This window comes from Gekko japonicus, unplaced genomic scaffold, assembly GCF_001447785.1.
Source record: "Gekko japonicus isolate JY-2015 unplaced genomic scaffold, Gekko_japonicus_V1.1 scaffold127, whole genome shotgun sequence".
NCBI classification, from domain to species: Eukaryota; Metazoa; Chordata; class Lepidosauria; order Squamata; family Gekkonidae; genus Gekko; species Gekko japonicus.
This window is the reverse complement of record NW_015170891.1, coordinates 411,959-431,769: the sequence shown is the minus strand read 5'-3', so window position 1 is coordinate 431,769 and position 19,811 is coordinate 411,959. Positions and strand designations below refer to the sequence as shown.

Sequence of the window (19,811 nt, the reverse complement as noted above, 5' to 3'; positions counted from 1 at the left end):
TTTAGACTAATGGCTGGATCTGTTGCCCATGCATTCTTCTAATAGCCCTTTAAAGCCCTCTAAGCTAGTGGCCCTTGCTACACTGTTAAGTTCCACCGAGCCCGCTTTGCGGGGAGGGCGGGGTAAAAATCCCAACAAACAAACAAATAAATAAATAAGTTAATTATGTCTTGTGTGAAGAGGGACTTTCTTTTGTTTGTCCTGATTCTGTTGCCTATTAATTTCTTTGAATGACCACAAGTTCTAGTATTTATGGGGGAGAGAAAAAGGTCCTCTCAACACTTCTAAACTGAAACTGATAAACTGAAAATTAAAACTATTTAACTTAAAAAATTATCTCAGTTTATCAACACAAATGAAATAGTTCAAGCACTAAGGTGTGCTTGAGGGGATTATTTTTAAACTGGACAAAGTTTCAGTTTTGATTGTTGGCCCTGTTTTTCATCAGCTGAAGGGGGAAATCATTTCTAGTGGGTATATACATTTTTGGCTTTCTTGTTGAAGATAGAGGACTATTTTTAAAATCTGAAATATCAAACCTCAAGCCTGAAAATCACAAGTTACCTTTTTAAAAGGTGTACACCTAAGATATTTCAAGTGTAAACTTGAAAATGTAGAGTGAACAAGGGCTTATACTTGGGTAGACATGTCTTGTATGTACATTTATTTGGGAGCCAGGATAAGCCACAGTGCCCTTTTGGAGGCAAATCCTGTTTGCCAACTGCACAATGTGTGAAACTGAGAAGCCGTGTGTCTTATTCACTTTTAAAAACCCAAACAGCCTTTGAAATCTGTGGGCAGCTTTTTAACACCAAGCTTAAATTATGCAGCGGCTGCAGTTTGATGCGAAATATGCAGATGAGCAGATTCTTGTATCTTGTGGCTCTGGCTCTGTCTAAAAACAGATTGCAACCATCATCCTAATTTGGAGGAATAAAAGCAGAGCAAATCAAAACAAAAATGGCACTGAGAAGCCAAACCAAAGAAGCTCACTTACCCCTTCTCTGGCTTGTGGGTTAACATGAAGCTGGCACAGAAGCTGTGAAATCATCTACTATTTTTCTTAATGGCAGAGGATGCTGCAGTTTATCCCAGTCAGGTGGGAGAAAAAATATCAACCCTGAGAATTACGCCCTGGTGATTAACCTAGGGCCTAAGCACAGGAAGAGGGGCTCTCCAACTGGATGCACAGCAAACACTTGCTAGGGTGGGGCAAGAGTAGTGCTTCCACATGACTGTTTACTTATTTATTTATTTATTCTACAGCAGAGTTACACACAGAAAGCATATAATAATATAAAATATGTAACCAAGTTGATACGACGGGTATCAACCATCAAGTTTCCAGCCCCATTGCCAGAGCGTTGCCCAGCATCACTTCCTGGCGACGGCATGGTGGTGCACGTCTGTTGTCCCCACAGGAATGATCCTGCGAGGATGTCTGTGTCCCCCACTAAATCACGGTAAATACTTGGGAAGCCTGCCTATACCCCTTGTCAAGTAGTTGTGAGAAGGACTGTTTGATTGGGCAATTGTTTCCATGTGTGTAGTGTAGCCAGGAGATCCTACAATTGTCTGGCAGTTCTTTAGCTTACATGAGATAAAAAGAGATCTGGGCCTGGGCTACATATGAAGCAGAATTCAGTGGTGGCAGACAACTAACATGGTACAATGGACTGTACCACTTCAGACTGCATGTGAGGGATTACATGTCTCAAAGTTCCTCTAAAAATTAACAGTTCCCTGCAGGGGTAATTTCATAGAAAAAGAGGTGCAGGAGCTCATTAGCATAACTTATTTGCATATGCCACACCCCCTGACAACACCGGAAGTGTGTTAGAAGGCAACACCCACCGCTCAGGCTCCACTGGACTGTTTTGGATTGCTAGCTATTGGGGGGGGGGGACGTGCAGATCTGTCCTCGCAGAGGAGGGAGAGCTTGTACCTGAATAAAACTTGGTCTTAAAGGTGCCACTGGACTGTTTTGGATTGCTAGCTATGGGGGGGGGAACACCCACCGCTCAGGTTCCAATGGACTGTTTTGGGCTCCTCCTGGCCCAACTGAGGGCTTCTGGGAGCAGGGGACGGGGCTTGTTGTATGTGCCTGCCCCCTGGGCTCCTTACTGCCGGAGCTCCGCTCCTGTGCGCTCCCGCAGGAAGTGACCCCTGGTTCCCTGCATGGGGAAAACAAGCGCAAGCATGCAAAGAGCTAAACTAGAACTTTTGCCTCTGGCCTGCTAATTTTCTATTTGCAGGGAGTTAAGAACATAAGAACATAAGAGATGCCAATGTTGGATCAGGCCAAAGGCCCATCTAGTCCAACACTTCCTTTTATCCGTTCTAACCCGACCGCTCAGCAATTTCATGGAGTGCCCACGGGTTCTTGTATTGTGAGAAAGGGAGAAAAGTACCTCTTTCTCTACCTGCTCTTTCCCATGCATAATCTTATAAACCTCAATCATGTCACCCCTCAGTCGTCGTTTCTCCAAGCTAAAGAGCCCTAAGCGCCTTAACCGTTCCTCATAGGGAAAGTGTTCCAACCCTTTTATCATTCGAGTTGCTCTTTTCTGCACTTTTTCCAAAGCTATAATATCCTTTTTAAGGTGTGGTGACCAGAATTGCACACAGTATTCCAGATGAGGTCGCACCATTGATTTATATAGCGGCATTATGATATTGGCTGATCTGTTTACAATACCCTTCCTAATAATCCCCAGCATAGCATTGGCCTTCTTTATTGCAGTCACACACTGTCTCGACATTTTCAGTGAGTTATCTACTACAACTCCAAGATCTCTCTCTTGATCTGTCTCTGCCAGTTCAGACCCCATCAACGTGTATTTATAGTTAGGATTTTTGGCTCCAATGTGCATCACCTTGCACTTGGCCACATTGAACCCCATTTGCCATGTTGACGCCCACTCGCCCAACTTTGACAGATCCCTTTGGAGTGCCTCACAATCCTCACTGGTTTTCACCACCCTGAACAACTTCGTATCATCCGCAAATTTAGCCACTTCACTGCTTACTCCCAACTCCAAATCATTAATGAACAAGTTAAAAAGCAGTGGACCAAGTACTGATCCCTGTGGTACCCCACTGCTTACACCCCTCCACTGGGAGAACTGCCCATTTATACTCACTCTCTGTTTTCTATTAATTAGCCAGTTTTTGATCCATAAAAGGACTTGTCCTTTTATCCCATGATTTTTGAGCTTGCTTAGGAGCCTTTGATGAGGAACTTTATCAAAAGCTTTCTGGAAGTCAAGGTAAACAATATCTATTGGATCCCCCTTGTCCACATGTTTGTTCACCCCCTCAAAGAACATTAACAGGTTAGTGAGACAAGATCTTCCCTTACAGAACCCATGTTGAGTCTGCCTCAATAGGTTTTGTTCATCTATGTGCCTACTAATTCTTTCCTTAATAATGGTTTCCACCAATTTACCCGGTATCGACGTCAGACTGACAGGCCTGTAATTTCCCGGATCTCCTCTGGAACCCTTTTTAAAGATGGGAGTGACATTAGCTACCTTCCAGTCCTCAGGAATGGAGGCTGATTTTAAGGAGAGATTACATATTTTTGTCAGGAGATCCACAAGTTCACAATTGAGTTCTTTCAGAACTCTTGGATGTATGCCATCTGGGCCTGGTGATTTATCAGTTTTTAAGTTGTTTATCAGTTTTAGGACCTCCTCTCTCGTCACCTCAATCTGACTCAGGTCTTTCAACACCCCTCCCGAACTCAGCGGCTCTGGAGTGGGCAAGCACCTCTCATCTTCCACAGTGAAGACGGAGGCAAAAAATGCATTTAGCTTCTCAGCCATTTCCCTATCATCCTTCAGTACTCCTTTTACCCCTTGGTCATCCAAGGGCCCCACTGCCTCCCTGGCTGGTTTCCTGTTTCTAATGTATTTGAAGAAAGTTTTATTGTTGGTCTTTACATTTTTTGCTATATGCTCCTCATATTCCCTTTTTGCATGCCTGACCACAGACTTGCATTTTATTTGCCATAGCCTGTGTTCTGTTTTATCAGCCTCACTGTGACTAGCTTTCCACCGCTTAAAGGAATCCTTTTTACCTTTTACAGCTTCCATTACTTTGTTTGTTAACCATGTAGGCTTTTTCTTATACCTGTTTGTGCCTTTCCTAACCTGCGGAATATATTTTATTTGAGCTTCTAGAATTGTAGTTTTAAACAGTTTCCAAGCTTCCCCAATGGTTTTGACCCTTTCTACTTTTCCCTTCAGTTTCCTCCCCACATGTCCCCTCATATCAGAAAAATTACCCCTTTTAAAGTTAAAAGTGGTTGTGTGAGTCTTTTTGGCCAATTCCCTATTTGTACAAATGTTGAACTCAACAACATTATGATCACTGTTCCCAAGCGGTGCAATCACTTTTACATCTCTCACCAGGTCTTGAGTGTTACTTAGGACCAAATCAAGGATCGCCTCTCCCCTGGTAGGTTCCATGACCATCTGCTCCATAGCACAGTCATTTAGAGTGTCTAGAAACTCAATCTCTTTCTCTCGACTAGAACACATATTGACCCAATCAATGTGTGGGTAGTTAAAATCACCTATTACGACACAGTGTTTTTGTCTAGCTGCTATCTTTAATTCATTCATCATTTTATAATCCTCCTCTATCTTTTGATCCGGTGGGCGATAACAAACTCCCAGTGTTAAGTTTCCTTTTGGCCCCCCTATTTCAACCCACAGAACTTCAAGAAGCGAATCCAATTCTCTTAGCCTCTCGATCTTTCTGGACTTTATACCCTCTCTGACATTCAGAGCCACCCCACCTCCAACCCTTCCCCCCCTATCCTTCCGATATAATATATAACCGGGAATCACCGTATCCCACTTATTTTCCTCATCCCACCAAGTTTCTGAAATACCCACAATGTCTATTTTTCCCTCCGACACCAAGCACTCCAACTCCCCGATTTTACCTCAGACACTTCTAGCATTTGTATAGAAACAGCTGTAATTTCCCATACTAGTTAAGCCTGCCACCTTCCCCTTGCTATCTCGAGACCTTGTCAGGCAGTCCATGTCACTAGCCATGGTCTCAGTGGACAATTTCAATCCACCTCTCTGTAGAAAAGCAACAGGTACCCCCTCATCTCTCTGAGATGAGCCAACCCGAACCAGAGGCTTTTCATCTCCTGTTGGCTTCCCCCCAACATGGATAGCCTTAAAATTGTGACCCCCCCACCCCACCCCCCAGTAATTTGAAGGGAAAGCGACCATTCTACTTTTTGCTAAATGTGTCAACTAACTCCAGTGATTGACCTGGATACCCCAGGATAGGCTGACCTTTGAAGCTAAGCAGTGTTAGCCCTGGCCTGGTTAGTAATTGGATGGGAGACCACACTTCCAAAGAATACCATGGTTGCTATGCAGAGTCAGGCAATGGCAAATTACCTCTGAAGTCTCTATCCTTGGAAAACCCTACGGGGTCACGGTAAATAAGTTGCAACTAAAAAAAAATGCTTAAGAGGGAGAGAAGACAGCTTGGTATAGCCTGATCTCATCAGACCTTGTAAGCCAAGAGCAGTGTCCATACTTGGATGAGAGACCACCAAGTAAGGTTCTGCAGAGAAAGGCAGTGGCAAACCACCTTTGCTTCTCACCTTGAAAGTCTCTTCATGGGGTCACCAATAAATTGCCACTTTACACACACGCTTAAGAGGTCTCATACAACCCTCACAAAATGCTGCTTTGTGCAAAGGGGAGGGGGATTCTACATTGAATTGTAAAATCTCAACTGGAACAGTTTAAATTTAAACATAATGACTTTCCCAAATAATCCTGGGTACTGTAGTTTTGGTGTTTCAAGAATCCTATAAATCACTAAACAGGAGTTAGAAAGGTTACTATTATTAAACCAATTTAACTTTCTAATGTAGACATATCTTTAAAAGTTGGGATCATAGGAACACAGGTGGCTTTATTTCAGGCAGCAGACTTGGGGTAGTACAGTGGTATAAATTGATCCTATGAGCACAGCCCACCAGGAAGTTCTCCCACACTACACTTTGGCCTGATCCCCTTCTACAAGGGATACCATACACAACTGTAGTGAAGCTTAGTAATTTTCCATTTTCTTTGAACACATAAAACTTCCTTATACCTAATCAGTCCATCAAGGTCAGTGTTGTCTACTCAGACTGGCAGCGGTTTTCCAGGGTCTCAGGTAAAGGTCTTTCACATCACATCCCTGATCCTTTTAACTGAAGTAGCTGGGGATTGAACCTGGAACCTTCTGCATGCAAAGCAGATGCTCTACCACTGAGCCACAGCCTCTCGTTTTATCTTTTTAAACTCTGTTTTAAGATTATCTAAGAAAGACAAGCAGGTAAATTCTCCCTGGAGGGCAACAGCCTGTATTTGATGAATTACACAGTGTCTGATATTTCACAAACAGAGAGTTCGGGAGATGCAAATGGGAACACCAAAGCCCCAATCTGCACAGCTATGCTCACTTACTTCACTGTGGATTCCAATCCTGTGCAGCAGGGGAGAGAATCTTGCAAAACTGCCTAATCCTGGCAGTCTCTCTCCAAGGTCTTTCCAAACTTGCAGCTTCAGATCCACTCTAATGGGAAACGCCAGTGACTGAATTTGACACAATATATGCAGAATGGGCCCTCACACTCAGCAGTTTATGTATTTTGGAGAAGTTTAGCCTCACCCCGCCATCCTAAACTGTCCCCACCTGTACTTCCCTAAATCCCAGGATTGCAGCATTGTGGCATCCACATGGTGGGGTGAAGGCTCTGTTTCGGCTCTGAGTCTGACATCTAGTGGCTGCCGAGTTTACAGAAAACAGTTAAAGTGTTCTTAGATCTATCAGCTCTAAAGCTTTGTCTGCACGAGATTATGATTCTTCTTTGTAATAATTATTTATTTAGCCATACTTAGAGCAACAATGGTGCTTGACAGAACAACCTAAGATAAAAGAGAAAGCTGCCTGCCCTGAGGAGACTGCAAATTAAACCTTGCGAGTGCAGAGAGACCACAGTGGGAAGGGAAGGGAAAGAACAGTAAAACTAAGAAATGACGGAATGGTAATAAAACGGAGCAAGTGTCGTCTTTTGCCTCTTACTTCTGCTTAGTTTAAAACCAGTTTAAGAGCTCCAGAACCTAGTTTGCGCCTCAAGTTAACAGTTCTTCAATACACAATTCTAGAATCCTTGGAAGACTAGTTTCCAGAGTTCCTCAGGAAAGCCTTATCATTCAAGTCGGTGGGAAAGCCATTTTAGGCCTACAGTACAGACGGGTCTCTAGATGAAGAATCTCTTCAAGGGAGCAGAGCAGAAATTGTGCCTCTTCCCACCTGCGTTCCTGCTTTTGCAGAGCAAGGATGGATGGGGTGTATGCATGCGTGCGTGCAGGGAACAGAAGCTGCTGAAGCTCTAATTGTGGGAGCCAACTAGAAAATATTACAGTATTACAGTATTACAGTAAGAACCACTCACATGCTCAGAACTTTGCACTCTTGTACTGGAGTACCAAACGCTGTATCCCTGGGCTTGTATTGCAGGTGTGTGTTCCCTGTCATCCAGATAATGGCTGGTAAAAGAGAGGGATGTTTGTATTATAGGTTCACAGATTGGTAGTCTGGCTAGCTTTCAGCTTTACCCCAAAGCATCCGAGGCATCTTAGTGAATGAACTGTGTTTTTTTCAAGGGAAAATTGAAGAGCTGCCTTGCGGATGGGTCAGTTTTCTTCTCTGGGTTTTCCCTCTCATCTCTTTAACCCCAAAGAAAACCACCAATTTGCTCGATTTGCCTCCCTGACAAACCCTCACAGGTGCTGAAGTGTTAAGGAAGGGTTTTCTGAACATGTGCAGGGTGCATTTCCTCAAGGTTACACTTAGAGCAGTGGATTAGGGTTCCAGCATGTAACTCTGGGCCCACCTGCTTGCATGTCCTCCAGAAGAAAGGTGAGAAGGGTGGGCCTGTGGCCTGAATTCTTCCTGTCTCCTTTTTGGGGGAGGGGGGCTCCTCTTCCTGTCATGCTGCCTATTTATTACCCATTCATTGGATCAGAGATGTGTGTGTGGGGAAATGGGGGCAATCAAATTAATTTGTTTATTTAAAAACCCCACCCTTTCCCCAAGGAGCTCAGGGTGTCCCCTCCTAGCCCCCCCCCCATACCGCATGGGGGCAAGTCCGGAGCTTTCCTGTCTGGTATAGGGGCGCAGAGGGAAACTTTGTCAGGGGGCTGCTGCCTCGTGTCTGCCCCGGTCAGCGATGGAGGTCTGCGGAGTTGGGGTGGGGGGTGGGGAGGGAAAAGTCCGCTTTCTTCTGCGACAGGACAATGGGGAGACCTCCCGGCAAGTGCAGCTGTGTCGGCGGCGATGAATACAACCGGCCGCTCTTGGCAAAAGCGCCCGCGCTCCGGCTCTTGGGAAGCCGCGCCGCAATTCAGCTGTCACTCTGGGCAGGCCAAAGGGAGCGTTGAAAAGGCTCCTCTCGGGGGCGAAGGAGGGGCCGGCCCATTGTTCCTCCTCTCCCGCGCAGGGCCCTTTGGTAAAGCAACAATGAGCCGGTCAAAGGGTCCAGGTTGCACATGGCCTAGTCGGTGAGAATTCGGGCCCGGGAGACCCCTCGAAGGCCGCCGCCGCCGCCGCGCGCTCTCTGGGAAGGGCTGGCTTCCTCACCCCCTTCTGGGTCGCACCCCCGCTCCTGCCCCCCAGGACTCCGCGGTCCTGCGCGTCTGGCTGCTTTTGTCGCTGGAACTGCAGGTGGCAGGGAGGCTGGCGGTTCCCCTTCCGGGAGAGGGGTGGGCCAGGCCACCGCGGCGCCACCGCTCAAAGGCTCTGGCTTGAGGTCAGGCCTAGAGCGTGAGGGGGAGGGGGAGAGATCATGCGGCAACTGTGAACGGCGAAAACCTACAGATTCAACCCAAAGTTTGTTTAAAGGGAATTGGATTTTCAGTGCTCGAGTGACCGGCCACCGACTGGTATTCCATTCACAACAGAAGGGGTTACATGATCTGTCCCAACCGGCAACTATTTTTGCAGTCTGCAAGCCTTAGTAGTGGCACTAAGATGTGTTTCCTCCAGCAGTATGGTCGGAAATACAGCCCTCTAACAGTTGTAGGAATGACAATGATGTAGAAGCTGGGAATGCCAGATCCTGAATGATTTCATAAATGAAAGATTTCATAGATGACCCAGCTACTCATTAAATGGGGGGAAGGGGCCAGATATCAATGTGGTCCTAGAGAACACCATCTCACTACGCCTTTCTCAGCCTGTGAAATGCTGCACACTTTCAGAACTTTGTCTCATATTTTGCTGGTGACACCTTGATTTTTAAAAAATATATATTTAAAGTGTTATCATTCGGATAGGAGTGTAGAGCTATAAAGCCAGAAAGCCAGAAAGAATATAAATTTAAACCCACCTAAAATGTAAAAATGTGCTTATGGAGTTTGTGAAGCTAATATATCTATAGAATGTAATATATCTATAGAATGACATATTGTCAGCCATCCAGGGAAAAGTGCTTTGCTTGTAATCATACTATGAGCCATTTGTTGACTTAACTCGTGTGCCTATATTCAGGAGATTTGCAGGACATAAAACCGAAGGAGGATTCAAACCTGTGTTGCAAATGTAGGAGGTGGGGGAGACAGTAATTAACCACTCCTTTAGTTACTTCAGTGGGAGATTCCAGGGTTACACCTGCCTGTAAAGCACTCCCTCCAATCTAGAGATGCATCTGCAGATCGGTAAATGTATGTGTTTTAATGTGTAGTGAGGGAAAGGCGCTCTGCGCATACCAGGGGTCTCAGTACCAATTTGCAGTCTGGGCATTCAGAGCAGGGATTTGTTTTGGCTGATGTAGTCCAGCCATCCTCTTTTGCACAGTGGGTAACCAGATGCCCCTGGAAAGCCTACAAGCAGGGCATGAAGTCTAAAGCCTCCCCACTGTTATTAACTCAGCCCCAACTCAGGATTGTTGCTCAGAACATGGAGGTATTAAATGTTGTAGGCACTCATGAGGGCTAGAACCATGGACAAATTTGCACCTTTGCTTTCAGAGGTTGTTTACAGACAGCTTGTTCAAAGCCAGGCTTTGAAGTAGATCAGAACACTCATCTGTATTTCAGATTCTCCTCTCGGTAACATGCAATTCAGTACAAATAAACCATTCTGCATTTATGAAGTCTTCTGGGCTGGCAGAATGACCCAGATTGTGTGCCTAGGCCACGGCATCCATCAAGATTGCTGGGAAATTGAATAAAATGGCCGTGCACTTTCCCTGCAGGTCCAAAGAGGCCCGGCCTTCCTTTGCCCATGAAGGAAATCTCTTTGGAAGTTTCTGCCCAGCTCATCTCCACTTATCGAAACTAAATTTCAGGAAGTTAATCGGGCAGAGAATGTAAAGGATGAAGACATTAGAGATCAAATTAGTGCAGCTGAACCACCAATTTCTGACCTAGAAGACCATTAGGGATGGTCAGAATTAATTAGTGGAAATCTGGAGGGGGAAGGCGGCCTGGGCATGGGGGATATGACAGTGGAGGATGTGATGTGACTTTCTGGAGATGGGTGGCGAAAAGGCCGAATTCTTGGATAAAGCCTGAATTCCAAGAAACATCTATGTAGATGAGAAAGAGGAGGAGGAAGGGAAGAGGCTACCATGGAGCCCCATTTATCTCTCCCCCTCCCCACTCATAACATGACAGGAGAATGACATTTATTGGCCTAGAAAGTCTTTTCAGGGGCTTTAGGCCCACTTGGCTTGCATGAGTAAAGTGGGAGGAAGGATAAATGTCAGAAGTGAGTTGCAACACCCGGTGGCGATCTGCCAATTTTGACTTTTTCCTGTGTAGGACTTTGTGGTAAGAAGAGCAAAACTTTGTGCTGACGGCTGCAGCTGTCCTATTGTTCTATTTTTGGTCAGTTCCAGAAAGATCTTTTTTGATGGTTCTCATGTGTAGTGAAAGATTGAAGGGAGCTGGCTTTACAAGAAGCTAGATTTTGGGGCTTGATGTTCCAAGTTGTATGAGACATTAGCCGCGGAATGAGTTCTGCTCTTTTGTGATGTGGCCTGCCAACAATTTTTTTATGTTGATGTTTCGATAGTGTAATGGTATGGTTTTGTATTTCAGAGAGCCAGTGTGGTACAGTGGTTAAGAGCGGCAGATTGTAATATGGAGAACGGGGTTTAATTCCCCACGCCTCCACATGAAACCAGCTGGGTGACCTTGGGTCAGTCACAGTTCTCTCAGAGCTCTCTCAGCCCCACCTTCCTCAGGGGGTGTCTGTTGTGGGGAGAGGAAGGGAAGACCGCTCTGAGACTCCTTAAGATAGAGAAAAGTGAAGTATAAAAACTTCTCCTCCTCCTTCTCACAGTTCACCACTGGCATTTTGGAGGTAGTTCTTTGGGAGAGGGCTGGGGTAAGATTTATTTTAGTCAGATATTTATATCCCACTTTCCCTCCCATTGGGGACCCAATATGGTTTACAACATCATTCTCTTGTCCTCCATTTTATCCATGGCTCAGTGGTAATGAAACTGCTGGGCATGCAGAAGTTCCTGGGTTTAATTCCTGGCATCTCCAGTTGAAAGGATCAGGTTGGAGGTAAGGAGAAAGACCTCTGCCTGATACCTTGGAGAGCTGCTGCCAGTCTGAGTAGAAAACATTGATCTTGATGGACCAAGGGTTTGATTCAGAATAAGGCAGCTTCATGTGTTTAGCCTTGATTCTCACAACAACCATCCTGTGAGGAAGGTTAGGCTGAGAAAGAATGGCTTGTCCAAGCTTCCATGACAGAGTGGGGATTTGAACATGAGGTTCCCAGATGTAGGTCAACACTCTGACCACTACACCATGCTGGCAGTCTAGCCGTGCCTATCCCATGCTGAGCAGTTGTAATCAGGCAATTGCACTCATTTCTAGATATTTCCAGAGCAGAAGTGGCAAGTCCCAACTAATAATAATAATTATTATTGTATGACATTGTGTGTAGAATAGGCTGGAGATCCTAAGATTGTCTGGCAGCCACAAGTTCTAGCTGTTTTAGCATTATGCACCACTAGGTGGCAAGCTAGACTTGTTTTTAAGGCCAGGGACATTTTGGAGGTGGTTTGCCATAGCTTGCCTCTGCGTGACTGCGTCCCAACCCTGGTATTCCAACTACTTGGCTTTCACCTGCAGTAAACCAGCCATAGGGAGAAACTCTTTCTGTTTCTGTGCAGTTCACAACCTCTTAATAACAGTGTGCTTGTGTGTTGTTGTGGGCAATCTGAAAATCCTTTTCAACTAAACAGCATCTGAGTTTTTACTCTTGACTAAATAACTTTGTGGGGTTTTTGGGGTTTGGTTTTTTTTTTTTGTATTTTTGCATGTCTGTGTGTGCGCTTACCTGTGCCTGGAAGTCACAGTGACTTCTGGCAACTCCTACTGGGGCATGGAGGACATTCAGAAAAGTGGCTTGATAGCTTGGCTGCACCTCCCAGCCCTGGTATTCTATGGAGGTCTTCTATCCAAATACTTGTCAGGGTTGGCCCTGCTTAGCTTCTGAGATCTGATGATATTGGGCTTACCTGGGCTATCCAGGTCAGGGCTATGGTGTTTTTTTGTTTGTTTTATTGTTTGTTTTTGTTAAAAATGCATGGCTTCTTTTTCTGGCAAACACTTTCAATTGACTGCTCCTCCAGAGCAAAGTCCACTGTTGATTATCAGTGTGGATGTCTCCCCTGGCTGGACGACTTATATGGGCACATTTCTGAAATTAATTTGATCAGACCATTCTCTCCCATTGTTTTGCTGAAGGCTAAATAAACACAATTAAAATAGTCTTTGTTTCCAATCTGCTTTGTTCAGTTCATTAAGTGTAAGTGCGGTTTTCTGGGCCTTTCCGCATATAGTTAAGGAAAGGAGAAAGAAGTAGAGGGTATATTTAGAGAAATGGGATGCTTTGTCACTAATTACACCTGGGGGGAAATCTCATTAGGTATTCATTTGCTTTCCAGAGTTTAAAACAAATCTAATGAGCTGCATTAGCTGCACTAACAATGGGAGGCTCTTTCCTTGTCCATTCATATTGCATAGCTGGGGAGAAGGACGGCATCCCTCTTGGATCAAACTGGCCGCTGTGTTTAGACTTGGGGGCCTGCAGAGTTGCAAAGAGCACTGATTTTCCTCTTGATTTGTTAAACCCAAGAACCTTGCAATAGAGGAGAAGGATGGTTCTTGTACGGAGCCTGTACATTTCCTATGTTTTCCGATTCATTGTGGATGGGGGAGGAAGTTAGAATTGGTCTCCTCAAGCTCTGCTTTTTTGGTTCACCTGTCTATGTGGACTGCTCCAGAACTGGCATGTCCTGGGTACCTTTGGACTTTCCATCTTCACTCAGTTTCAGCTTCGCCCCAATTTCTTTTGTTTGACTATCAGAACAAAATAGCCCAAAGTAGCCATTTAAAAAAAAGTTTGCAAGCCGAGACTGGCTGAGCGTCACAAAAATATAGCCACCACCTTTAGTATTCTTCTGCTTCTGTCACCCAATTTGTTCCAGTCTCCTTATGCTCTTTTCCTGGCTGGGGTTCCCCCACCTGCATTTCTGACTTGCATGGGACTCCTTGGAATTGGCCTCCTGCTCAGCAGCTAGCAACCCTGTCCCTTTCAGAGTTTGACTCAGGTTCCCAATGGCAATCTTTCTAGTGACTCCTTGAGTTTGTGTTTTTAAGATAGGGCCTATGGCTCGGTGGCAGAACTTCTGCTTGGCATGGAGAAAAATGGATTTATACCCCAACCTTCACTACCCGAAGGAGTCTCAGAGCGGCTTACCATCTCCTTTCCCTTCCCCTCCCCACAACAGACACCCTGTGAGGTAGGTGGGGCTGAGAGAGCTCTTTTGAGGACTGCTCATGAGAGAACAGCTCTGAGAGAACTTGTAACTGACCCAAGGTCACTCCAGCAGATGCATGTGGAGGAGTGGGGAATCAAACCTGGTTCTCCCAGATTAGAATCCGCACTCCTAACCACTACACCAAACTGGTCCCAGATTTAGTCCCCTAGCATTTCCATTTAAAAGGATCAGGTAGGAGAAGATTTGAAAGACCTCAGCCTGAGTGCCTGGAGAGGCATTGCCAGTCTAAGTATATAACGGTGACCTTCATGGACCAGTGCTCTGACTCTGCTCAAGGGAACTCCAAGTGTACAGGTATCCAGCCTCTCTCTGGTCACATCCAAACTAGCCAGCTAGTTTCCTCCAGCCTTCTGTTGGCCACATCCACTTCCACTCTTGGTTTGGAAAGTGGTTATCTGGATCTTAACTTTCTAATGCAAAACTTGCCCCTACTTCCACCTGAGGAAATGTGGATATACATAGGACTCAATATAAAACACTCCCAAGCACGATACATTTTAACTAACACCCAGGTGGCTATTTGAGCATGCCGCTTGGCTCTTTCTAATAACACAAAGCTACACAAGGCCACTTTATGTAGCGCTGTGTGCCCCACAATATAAGATGTTCACGTCCTCATTCAGCATGCAAAAGGCCCAACATGCAAGTACTTCTCCCCCCCCCCTCCTACCCAATATGAACAGTAAGGAGGGAAAGATATGGAGTGAAGGAGATTGTGAGGTTGGAGTTCACATAACTCCTCTGGAGACTGCTGAGAGCCAATGGGTAGATGTAAAATGGCAGGCTGAGACAGCTTTACTGCCTTTACTTGCAGAGGCCGTGAATTCAGCCACAGAATAATGTTGTGGGAATGATCACATGGAAGCAGAATATATGGGAATCCTTGGTAATTGGGGACAACTTGGCAATGGAGCGGAGGAGGAGCTGGTGGCATTTGGGCTCCGGCAGGCAGGAGAGCAAAGACCAGAGCTACAATTTCATTTTAATTCCAATCTACCCCAGCGCAGAAGGGGGAGAAATGCTGACAAAGCAGACGGAACTGTCAGGTTATGGTTGCCGGCAGGGAGACTCTGAATCACAGAAGTGCTGCTGGAACCAAACTTGTAAGTGGAAAGGTGGAAATCAGACTTTCTTCCTCAGAAGCAAAGGGAAATGCAGAAAAATTGTAGCTTGCAGGGGGCAGAACTGGAGGGCATGAAGGGGAAGGCTGGTGCCTACCTCCCTACCCTGTGTCTTGCTTATTAAAAGGTTAAAGGAACTGCTGCTCTCCACTGCACAAAGCCAACATGTTTTTGCAGGTTCTTCCTCAAAGGTGGAAAGCGGCCAACCTCATGCCATTATTCGAGGAACAACCCAGACACGTACCAGGGTCTTGCAAGCAAGTTCGTTTCCCTTCAGGTGAAGGGAAGTCTTAGAAAATGTTTTAATAGATTAAAGATGGCATGTTGAGAAAAGCACAGCTTGACCAAAAGTAGCCCGTGTTCTTTCCGGAAAGGACCTTTTCTGCCTCACTAACTTTTGGAAATGTCTCTCTCTCTCTTTTTTCCAGAATATTCATTCCTTGTCAATGTAGACAAGAGGCAAAGTGGCAGCCATAGAGGCTCTTGGATCTTCAAGAGGGGGTCCCCACTCTGGAGGTTAATGTCGAAAGGTAGGGAGCCGGAAAGGGGAAGAATTGGTACACTGACTGAAAATTGGTTGGAGGGCAGGAGCGGAGTAAGGAAAGAGGGAGGTGTGAAGAACAGCCTTTCAAGATGAAAGGCAATTTCATAAAGGAAGCGTGTGCAGTGGGAGACCAGAGTGGTGGGGTCCAGTCTTTTTGCTAGTTACAGTTGATGAGAAAAATGGGTCTGGGAACACAGAAAAAAGGCTGCAAAGATTATGCCAGATCTGGGAGGAGTCTGGAAGAATGAAAGGCTAATTGTTCCAAGGCAGCTGAGCCAGATATGGCTTTGTGACCATTGGTAAGATGGCCAGCAGAGTTTGATTGGGATGGACTGATTAATTTTGCAGCAGCATATCTAGTGGTTGCCTGACAGTCACTCTATAAACACTGGGCTGAAAACTTCTACCTGTTTTGATGTCTTCTAGCTGGATGTATTTTCTATCAAGGGTATAGCACCTCCTGGCAGAAAAGGTGATGGGGTACATATAGGGGTGGGGGGAGGAAAAGCCAAATGGTTATAAGAAAAATCAGGAATGGAACCTTATTTGGATGGAAATAAGAGTGCATTGCATCAGGGCTGGATTAAGAACATAAGATCCCTGCTGGATCAGAACAACAGTTTATCTAGTCCAGCATCCTGTCTCACACAGTGTCCAACCAGTAACTCTGGACGGCCAACAGGTCATAGAAGCTGAGGCCTTCCCCTGATGTTGCCTCCTGGCACTGGGATTTAGAGGTTCAGTGCCTCTGAATGCGGAGGTTCCCCTCAGTCACCATAGCTAGTAGCCATTGATAATCCCCTATGAATCTATCTAATCCCCCTTTACAGCTGTTTATTCCTGTGGCCATCACTACATCCTCTGGCAGGAAATTCTACATTTTAATCACTCTGGCATAGTAGTATTTCCTTTTGTCTGTCCTGAACCTACTGTCTATCAGCTTCATTGGATGTCCTCAAATTCTAGTATTTTGGTAGAGAGCTAAAAAGTTATCTGGGTCACCATTGTCTACATGCTTGTTCACTTCAAAATGTTGGTGAGGCAGGACTTCCCCTTGCAGAATCCATGCTGATTTTCCCTCAGCAGGCTTTGTCCCTCATTGGCCCCGTTCGCATGGCAAATTTGCCGCGGGAGAGCCACAGGCGATGGGCGGATTATCCGTGCGCGATCACACCCCAACATCTGGGAAATGGAGCACACCCGTGGCCAACCCGCGGCTTATTGCCGAAAACGCGCAATAAAAACATAGTACCTCCGAAGTACTGGCAAACGGTTTGCCACGGGCTGCCTCTGGATGCCCGTGGTGTGATCGTGCTGGCGTGCGGCTTTCCTCTCCAGCCCCTCGTTTATGTGCCAGCGCCGAAGGAAGGACCCGTGGTGTGCCGCCGGCGCGTCTGATCACATAATCACGGATCAAACTGCGCCAGGGCAATTTGCCACACCTCCCCCCTGCGATATCTGGCCTGTGTGACCAGGGCCTATGTACCTAACAATTCTATCTTTGGTTACAGTTTCTACTAATTTGCCTGGGACAGATGTTAGGCTGACTGGCCTCTAATTTCCTGGTTCCCCTCTGGATTCCTTTTTTAAAATTCTGGTACAGCAGCTGAATTTAATGATAGTTTACATATATGAGTTAGTAGATCAACTGTCTCACATCTGAGTTCCTTAAGAACTCTTGGGTGTATGCCATCCAGATCTGAAGACTTATCAGTTTCTAAAAACTGATAAGCGGTGGCACAGGGGATTTATCCTCTGGTTAAAACTTCTGAGCTGAACAGAACTACTGTCAGTTCTAGCCCCGTGCTGGTGTGAGCTACCAGCATTGTCCCCAGCTCGCCATCCACCCAGCGGTTCAAAAGCTTCGGCGAGTAGATAAAATGGGTACCACTCCTTAGAGAGGGTGGGCACACTAAACCCCCCGGTGGGGGAGGTGTTAGCCGGCAAACAGAAGGTCCAGCGCGTGAGATCAAAAAGCCTAGAAAGAACTCTTTGGCATCAAGGAAGCCTGTAATGAGTCGTCCGGCCAGGCGGTGGCAGTGCTACGCTGCAACTGAAGCAGTCCTGGAGAAAGCTGACGACATCAAGCCACGCCGAGGGAAAAATGCCGTTGGAACATGTCTGACCTTACTGCTGAACAAATTCCCCGTCGGCTGTGAACATGTGTGATTTAAAGATTTATATGTTGTCCTGTCTTACCCCTTTGAATCATTGTTAGTCCCGTGTGTATTTGAGTAACTGTAAATTGCTCAGAGCCAGCAGCTCTACAGGATTGAGCGATTAATAAATTGAAAGATTATTATTATTATTATTTATTATTAATTTCCCCAGTAGGTCTAGAAATTTATCTCTGGTAACCTCATAACACATATGACATAAGAAAGTCAAAAGTCATGTCATTTATTATTCTCACAAAAAGAACATCAAAAATATAAACACAAAAGCTTTATTTTTACATATCCAGAAAAGTGAAGGCACAAAGAAAAACATTATTTTTGTGAAACTTACTTTCCCCCTTATTTTTGGAGGCCCTTCATACTGTGAAGCCCTATGTTGTAATTTACCTAGCTTGTTTGTAAATCCAGCTCTGCCTCCCATCTTTCAAAAATAGAGACCTGCCTAGTCAACATAAGGTGCAAAACTGCCAATTCCAGCTCCAGATTGTGGACTTCTGCTTCCAGAACAGAATTACTGCCATTTTGGTGGAATTGCCAAATGGCAGGGATTTTGCTATACTATAGTCACAGGACAGTTGCTCTTGGGGGAGCTGCTTCCTATATCACATGACCTGGCTGGAAGAAACAGGGCAAATTAACATCCACATTCTGTGCCTTGAGAATCAAAGTAAAGCTTTTTTATACTCAGATCTAGGCTATGTGATGCCAACTCACCCGTTGTGTCAACACAGTGTGGGATTTGGTGCCAGCAAAGCATCAAGAAAGATGGAAAGGTGCTGCTCTCTCCTTCATTCCTGCTTATGTTTATTTATTCTGGGATTTCTCTCTCACCACATACCTGGAAAGGAAAATCAGGGCGGCTTGAAGTATGTCATAAAAGCCATAAATGGCACAATGAACAAACCACCATAAAACCCATCATTGTAAAAGCAAGGTCCTAAAACAGCCCAAAGAAGTCCTGTGAGCTGCAGCCAATGAGACAGTGGTGGATTATCAAGTCAACTGATGTGCTCAATGAGTTTTAGATCTGATTTCCCACTCCAAAGGCACAACTGGGGCAGGAACAGCAGCTTGGATGAGGAGCCTCATGGTGTGAACCTGGAATCTCATCTGAGTCAGAGACTTACTGTCAAGTATTGACTCAACGCCGTAGTAAGAAGTGATTTCAGCTTTATTTAACAACAGGAACCTCAGAAGAACACACAACAACAAACAGTGGAGCATAGCTCCCTTTTAAACAATCCCGGGCTGGTGTAGCCACGCCCAGGAATAGTTAAGGACCAATAGTATTCTTACAATAAAGTCCAATCAGGTTTGTTCCCTCCAGCACAGTTCTTAAGCTTTGATTGGTTACATTTTACCTTCAACCAATAGGATTGTTCCAGCTTAGAATCCTGGCTGAAACTCAAGCTTAACATTGCATTTAATACAGTGAATACATAACAATTCCTCCCCCCTAAGATGGAACAATACCCGTGCAGACATAATCCTTAAGATAGGAGGGGGCACGCCTGGTTCGTTGGGACCTTCGAAATGTTTCCGTTTCTGGAGGTGGCATGGTTTCAAGGGCTTGGGGAGACTCACTGTCTAAGGGTGCCGGATCACTCTCGGTGGTGGGACTGAAGTCCTGAGTCGGGGTCTGCCCGAGCTCAGGGTCTGTGAGGGGCGCAGCAACACCCACCTCCGTGTCAGGAGGCCCCCGCTGCTCGCCTTCTGGGTGGAGGATCGCGTCAGGTTCGGTGCTGGACTCGTGTCTGGAATCAGCCCACCTCTGCCTGAGCTGATCTATGTGGCGCCGCAGCTTCCTGCCATCAGCTAACTGCGCCACATACATTCGGGAACCTAGAACGGTTGTAATTATGGCGGGAAGCCATAAGTGCCCCTCCCCGTAGTTTCGCGCGAACACCTTGTCGCCTGATTTAAAAGTGCGCGGCATTTCCAGAGTCTCAGCCCTCGGTGGTCTGCTCTCTGTCAGGTCCGGGTGGAGCCTGTCTAAGAGCGTGGTGAGTCGACGCCCCATAAGGAGCTCTGCTGGGCTCCGCCCTGTCGCAGTACATGGCGTGATATGT

At 45.8% G+C, this 19,811-nt stretch overlaps 1 protein-coding gene across 1 annotated transcript in view; it reads left to right on the top strand.

The window, feature by feature from the left end:
• NEK6 (NIMA related kinase 6) overlaps positions 1-19,811 on the top strand; it is a 209,739-nt gene that overhangs the window by 17,605 nt on the left and 172,323 nt on the right. The window contains exon 2 of the mRNA XM_015418434.1: positions 15,450-15,551. The gene's annotated coding sequence lies outside the window, so the exon portion shown is untranslated. The remainder of the gene's footprint in view (positions 1-15,449; positions 15,552-19,811) is intronic.